Source organism: Equus caballus, chromosome 27, assembly GCF_041296265.1.
Source record: "Equus caballus isolate H_3958 breed thoroughbred chromosome 27, TB-T2T, whole genome shotgun sequence".
Taxonomy (NCBI): Eukaryota; Metazoa; Chordata; class Mammalia; order Perissodactyla; family Equidae; genus Equus; species Equus caballus.
In genome coordinates, this window is record NC_091710.1 from 41098092 (window position 1) to 41105772 (window position 7681).

Consider the following 7681-nt stretch of genomic DNA (forward strand, 5'->3'; position numbering starts at 1 on the left):
AAATGATTTTTATCCCCATCTTCTGTTTTCCTAAATATATAATTTTGGAAGTGGTATGAGCCATTGTTTTGGCAGATATGTTTTATGTTTCTAATTTTTTTGTCATTGCCAAATCCAAAACGTTTCCATCTGAGTTTTGACATCTTAGGTTTAATTGTCAATATTTACCTATTTTTAAAAGTAAAGTTTTAAAGATGACTTCACTGGTGACTGCTCCCAAGAATTTAAAGAAGAATTAACACCAATCCTTCAAATTTTTCCAAAAGGTACAAGAGGAAGGAATACCTCCTAAATCAGTCTCTGAAGTCAGAATTACCCAGACACCAAAGCCAGACAAAAGCACCCCAAAGAAAGGAAACTACAGACCAATATGCCTCATGAATATACATGCAAAATCCACCACAAAACATTAGTAAATCAAATCCAGCAGCATATTAAAAAGATTACATACTATGACCAAGTAGAATTTTTCCTATGATTGCAAGAGTGGTTCAACACCCAAAAAGCAATCAATTTAATACCCACATTAATAGAATAAGGGGAAAAGTTACATGCTCATCTCAAATGATGCAGAAACAGCATTTGAAAAAATCCAACACCGTTTCATGATAAAAAGCATTCAACAAACAAGGAATAAAAGGAAACTTCCTCAATCCAATAAAGAGTATTTATGAAAAACTATCATACTCCATGATGAAAGAATGAAACCTTTTCCCTAGGATCAATGACAAGACAAGATGCTGCTTTTGTCAATTCTATTCAGCATTATACTAGAAGTTCTAGCCAGTAGTTAGACAAGAAAAAGAAATAAAGTCATACAAATTGGAAATGAGGAAGTAAACCTGTTTCTCTTCACAAATGGCCTGATCTTAAATGTAGAAAATTCTAAAGAATTCACGAAAAAATCTATTTGGGTTAATAATTCAGCAAAGTTACAGGATACAAGATCAACTCATAAAAAACAGCTGTGTTTCTATAGACCAGCAATGAAGAATTCAAAAATGAAATTAAGAAAAGCATTTCATTTACAGAAGCATAAAAAATTATAAAATACTTAGGAATAAATTTAACCAAGGAGACTTAAGACTTTTACACTGAAAACTACAAAACAATTTTGAAGGAAATTATAAGAAGACCTAAATGAATAGGACATCCTGTGCTCGTGGATTAAAAGACTTAGTATTATTAAGATGGCAACACTCTCAAAATGATCCACAGATTCAATGCAAGTCCTGTCAAAATCCCAATCATCCTTTTTTGCAGAAATAGAAAAACTAATCCTAAAATTCACACGATACTGTAAGAGACCCTGAATAGACAAAATAATCTTGCTAAAGCAGAACAAAGTATATATATGTTCTGACTTCAAAACTTATTGCAAAGTTATAGTAATCAAAATAGTATGGTACTGGCATAAGGACAAACATATAAACCAATGTAGTAAAATAGAGAGCCCAGAAATAAAGACTCAAATACATAGTCAAATGATTTTTTGACAAATGTGTGAAGAGCATTCAATGGGTAAAGAATAGGTTTTTCAACAAATGGTGCTGAGACAACTGAATATCTGTATACAAAAGTATGAGGTTAGACCCTTATCTTACACTATATGCACAAATTAAGTTAAATGGATCAAAAACCTAAATGTAAGAGCTAAAACTCCAAGACTCTTAAAAGAAAACAAGAATATTGATGGCCATTGATTTGTCAATGGATTCTTAGATATGACACCAAAGCACAAGGCACTAAAGAAAAAAACAGATACACTGAACTTCATCATAATTAAAACTTGGGTGCATTAATGAACACTATCAAGAAAATGAAAATACAACATACTGAATAGAAGAAAATATTTGCAAATCATCTCTCCGATAAGGGTCTAGTATCCAAAACATATATAAAAGAAAAAAAACTCTGACAACTCAACAATGAAAAGACAAAAAATCTAATTTAAAAATAGGAAACGGACTTAAACAGGCATTTCTCCAAAGAAGATACACAAATGGCCAACGAGCACATGAAAAGATGCTCAAATCGTTAGTCCTTAGGGAAATGCAAATCAAAACCACAATGAGATACCTCTTCACATCCACTAGGGTGGCTATAATCAAAAAGCTGAAAATGACAAGTATTTGTGAGAATGTTGAAAAATCGGAGCCCTCATACATTGCTGGTATGTAAAATGGTGCAGCCATTATGAAACATAGTTTGGCTTTTCCCCCAAAACTTAAACATAGAATTACCAGCTTACCCAGAAATTCTGCTCCCTAGGTATGTACCCCGAAAGACTTAAAAACAAGTAGCTAAACAAATCTTGGTACAGGAATGTTCACAGCATCACTATTCACAATATCTAAGAGGTGGGAAAAAACCTAAATGTCCAGAAATGGATGAATGGATACATAAAATGTGGTTTATCCAATACAACAGATATTATTCAGCCATGAAAAGGAATGAAGTACTGATACATACTATAACGTGGATGAACCTTGAGAATGTTATGCTAACAGAAAGTAGCCAGACATAAAAGGTCACACAATGTATGATTCCATTTCTGTGAAATACGTCTGGACTAGGTAAATCCATAGACACTGAAAGCAGATCAGTCTTTGCCAGGGCTCTGAGGACAATATAATGGAGAGGGATTATGTCATGAGCCCATCTCCACTGGGACTGATGAAAATGGTTTAGAACTACATAGATGGGATGGTTGCACAACATTGAGAATGTACTAAATGCCACTGAATTGTACACATTAAAATGGTTAAGTTTATGTTATGTGAATTTCACTTCAATTTTTTTTTTAAACTTGCCCACTGAGATTTTTTTCATCTATTTTTTTGAATTGAGTTAAATTTAATCACATGTCCAGAAACTCTCAATTTTTAAAAATGTTCCACAATCGTTTGTCTGAATACTCTGTTTTTTGCTGTTACTGTTGTGTTTTTTGGTTTTTAGCCAGTGTTTGGGAGGTAGGGGGGAACTTGCCCTTGTTGACTGTTTTATTGGTTTTTGTTTTACTTATTTTTGCTTAATTTTTAGGTCAAACCAAAGATGCAACAGTGTAGTGAATCTGAGCTTCCTAGAGGACAAATAACAAAACAGAACATTTGACATATATTCTTCAAAACTTTACCATTTGACTATTTACTCATTTAATTCCCCAATGGTTTTGTATACTAACCTCATATTAACAATTAAATTGCAGGTTATTTGAGTGAAAGCACAGTACCTTTTACTTCTCCTCAATTCATTTACATGGTACTGGAAATAGAGTTGGTGTTTTGAAAACCACCTTTGATTGATAACTTAATTTTCTTCTGTTTTGAAAATAACAATTTAACTGGAATCTCCTACGTCAACGTAACATTTTTTGGAATGTTTTTAAACCTTTGTTCAGAAAATTAAAGAATAGGGATTGATGTATAGTATCGTGTCCTGAATTGCCTAGAATTCTTACTTAGACAAAGGAAAGTTTTAAAGTCACTTCTTACACACATTACTACTTAAGGAAAATTACTGTCTCAGATATTTAACCTTTAAAACCATACTCCTTCAAAGCTCTAAAATCACTTAAGCAAAACTAGAAACAGTTTTTATGCAATCAGCACATTTATTTACACACCCACTGTCTCAATTCTTCAACATGTCTTTGAAACACTAAACTTGACAGTTTTTGAAAAGGTGCCTTGTTTCAACATAAAACTATGAGAACACCCATAACGTGGCTGTTTCCTTTCAAAAGAAGGAATGCAGGGGATTTTTTTTTTTTTCTGTTTAAACAAATGCTATTGTTTTATTGCCAATTTTTCTTTAAAAGTACCCATTAATGAATCCAGCAACCTTATTAGGTATTTTTAATCAGTTAACAGCGCTGTTAGAACTTGTTATAAATTCTTTCACACTATATGAAAGTTCCTCAGTCTTTAGTCATTCTTTGAACCTCTAAATACATACCTGACAAATTATTTCCCAAATGTGGCTTTAATGTTGTGTAGTTCATTATGTTTTGATAGGATTTCCAAAAACAGAACAAAAACTATTTTCTTTAGTTTCAGTTCATGAAACTGATGATGAATTCATATTACATTGTCTCAGTGTTTTTCTATCTTCTAAATCTGTGCATGCCTGTTAAATGACACAATAAATATGAATTCTACTCAGTTATAACCACTTGGAAATTACCCGTAAATGCCCTTTCCAGTCTGCAGAGAAAAGGGTCTTCTCCCCAAAAGTCAACCTGAAGTTCATTTAAAAATCAACAAATGATATTTCACTCATTTTTCTCAATTTTTATGGAAGTTCTGGTTTATTTGTACTGCTTTGCTTTCAAAAGTCTAAGCTTGATTACTTGAAATGTGGTATTATCCAAATTTTTTTTTTTTTTGAGGAAGATTAGCCCTGAGCTAACATCTGCTGCCAATCCTCCGCTTTTTGCTGAGGAAGGCTGGCCTTGAGCTAATGTCCATGCCCATCTTCCTCTACTTTATATGTGGGACACCTACCAGAGCATGGCTTGCCAAGCAGGGCCAGGTCTGCACCCGGGATCTGAACTGGTGACCCCTAGGCTGCCAAAGTGGAGCATGCGCACCCAACTACTGTGCCACTGGGCCGGCCCTGTTTGATGTTTTTTAATACTCAATTAATTTGTTATTGTGAGAAACGTAAAACTAAAACATGACCTGAAAACAAACCATAAAGAAATTCAAGTGCTAGATTAGCAAACTAGAGCCTAATGGAACTGTTCTTCACAACATTTATCTCATCAAAGCATTGCTTATTACTTCAACCTGCAGACATACATTTTCTATTTTTTTCTGCCTTGATTCACAGTCATCTCTCTGTCATCTCTGATCTAACTGTGGTATAACCAAAAGCAAACAATTTATAAAGCTAAACCCAGTGTCAGAAAGTCATATTTTAACAAAATGTTTGATGCCCTTTCTCATTTTCTCAAAATAGAAAGATAAAGTGAAACCAGCAAATGAGAATTTAGGTCATTTATTGTCAGTTGTTCACTTTAGCTACAAAACTTTTAGGTGTCATGTTCTCACCATGTCACCAATACTATATTAAGTATTCTGGGAGACATAAATGAAACAGAAGCTGTGTCTTCTGCCTCTGCAATGCAAGCAATGAAATTATTTTCCCTCATACAAACACCGAGTAGGTGCCAATGTGCAACGATATTGCCAAAATAGGAAAAGAAAAGGAGACATCTGGTTGCTAAGTACAAGTTTTGTATAGGTATTTTCAGCAATTAGACCATTAAAGGCCAGTGATCACAAATCTCCCTTCTAAAGAAACGGAGGGCAATTAAAAGATGAAAATCTACTAACTTCATCATCAAAAGGATACCCCACAAATAGATCCTGGCTTCGGAAGATATGAACCATTCCTGGCTTGCACAGATCCTACTCCTCTTCCATAGGCCATTAAACTGCCCCAGGAGAAGGAAATCTCTGCGTTGCATACATACTATTTCAAGTGCTTTACCTTGAATGTTATAAACTAGCAGCCCTTCAATGTCTGGTAAATAACAGATCATCAATCAACACTAGCAATGAAAGTCAAGTATGAAAAGGCACTAAAACATGCAGCATTTATAAGAAGCTGAGCGACCATCCATCATTCGTCTTTGACACTTGGAGAGGGAGCAACTACACCAAATTGGGCTTCACGGGGAAGGGCAGGAAGAGCTTCAAAGTCAGCAAGATCCAAACCAACAAGCTGCTGGGAAAAAAATAATAGATTTTCTTTAAAAGATTAACTCGAAAAGATAGCTGTGCTTCGACTTTAAAATCAACAAAGCTTTGCACAATGAAGTTTATTTTTCACTAGGGATTATGAAAATCAAAAGAATGCACAATATGCAAAAGACAGTGTCTGCCTCAAATGTTTCTAGCTCATCAATGTGAAACATACTTTAATTCTAATGCAGCTTATCAATGTTTCCCATAATGACATACTGTTTGAGTTGCAAAAGTTTTTCTATTCTCAGAAATCACATTCTAACCCCAGCAAACACCTGTAATTTATATATTACTACACAAACTATAGTTAGAAGTGTGACCATTAAGGTAAAATTTGTATCACCAATGCACATTTTAAATAATACAGAATATGTAATGGTCTATAATCCAGTTTCATACAATTTCTGAATTGTGAAGTAGAAAAGGGCTATAAAAACCCATTATATTTAGAGACTAAGGGGGAAAATATTAGATTGTCAACATTTCAAACTGCAAATCTGTGCTAAAAAAAGACAATTCAAGGCAATGAAATAGACCATGACTCCATTTGTATTCATTGTATTCACTTTTCAAATGCGCAGAAAGGACATGACTGAGAAATTTCTTGTAATTTCTGCAGGGAAACAAAATGCAACTGCCATTCAATTCACAGAGTACATTGCCCTCCAAAATGCCTGGAACGCACTCATGTTTTATCCATTGTCTAAACCCTTGCTATGAGTAATCCACAGTAAACCAGAGAAGTTGAAGATGAGCTTCTTTAAGAAGAGAATCAGAGGAATCGATGGGGCCAGGTCTACTTTTTGGTGAGAATTATTGTCTTAAGAACAGACACCTAGAGTTCTTACCTGCAAAGACAGGACACATCACAGAAGCAGATGCTGAAGGAGATGCTTGACCTTGAGCTAATTGAGATGATAGAGACAGAGAACAAAAGACAAACTCTTGAGCCAAAAAGCCTATTGCCAATTAATCTTTTATTGTAAAAGTGAGACACTTCATACATAAAGACATTCCCGAAAAAGAAAACCAAAAGGAATTTTTACTTCCAGATTTGGAGATAGAATGGAGTGAAGACAAATAATTAGAAGTAGAACTTTTATAGAGGAAAAGATAAAGAAAATTTTTTCCTTTCAACAAGTCTGAAAATGCCTTGAGTCCAAAAGAATAATAGGAGTGGACCTGACACTATGACAAGAATGAGTTAGGAAAAAAAAAAAAAATCTGGCAGCAACCAGTACCCCCACTAACACTTATAAGGAATGAAAAGTTCATGATTTCTGTGACGAATACATGGCACTCAGTATGGGCCATTCAAGGTCAAGGTCAAATGTTAATTAATTAATTGATTTGTATTAATGTTTTATTCTTTGAAAATTAGGTGCATCATAACACTCAAAAGTATTAGTTTTTATTTAAACCAGAACAGAAAGTTCCCTAATGCAGTTATCTCATGAACTATCCATATGCACCACGGCTATTGTGCTAAAAGGTGCAAATATGCTCAGGGCTGAGAATGGCCCCATAAAACTCTGGGAATAAAAGCTATTGCCTTTTCAACATTTTCTCCAGTGCTGTGTCTTAAATAAAAACATGAGGATATGGAAGGAATACTTGTTTAAACTTTTTGGTCTAGTCATTTCAGTCAAATTAATTTGACATAAAAACAGAACTCTGAAATTAACAAGCAGAATTTCTGCCTCATTATTTTTGCTACTTTCTGGGGGGAAATCAATCAAATTGATTATTTTCTCCCATGAGTTTCTATAAGATGTGTTAAGAAGAAGAAAACAGACATAATCACATCTTCTCTTAAGGAGAAGAAATATTCTGAAGTAAGTCTTGATTTCTGTATGCGGAGTTAAACAAATAGTATTTGGTGAAAAGGACAAACTCTATTAATGAAAAATATCAGACAATTTTTTTTA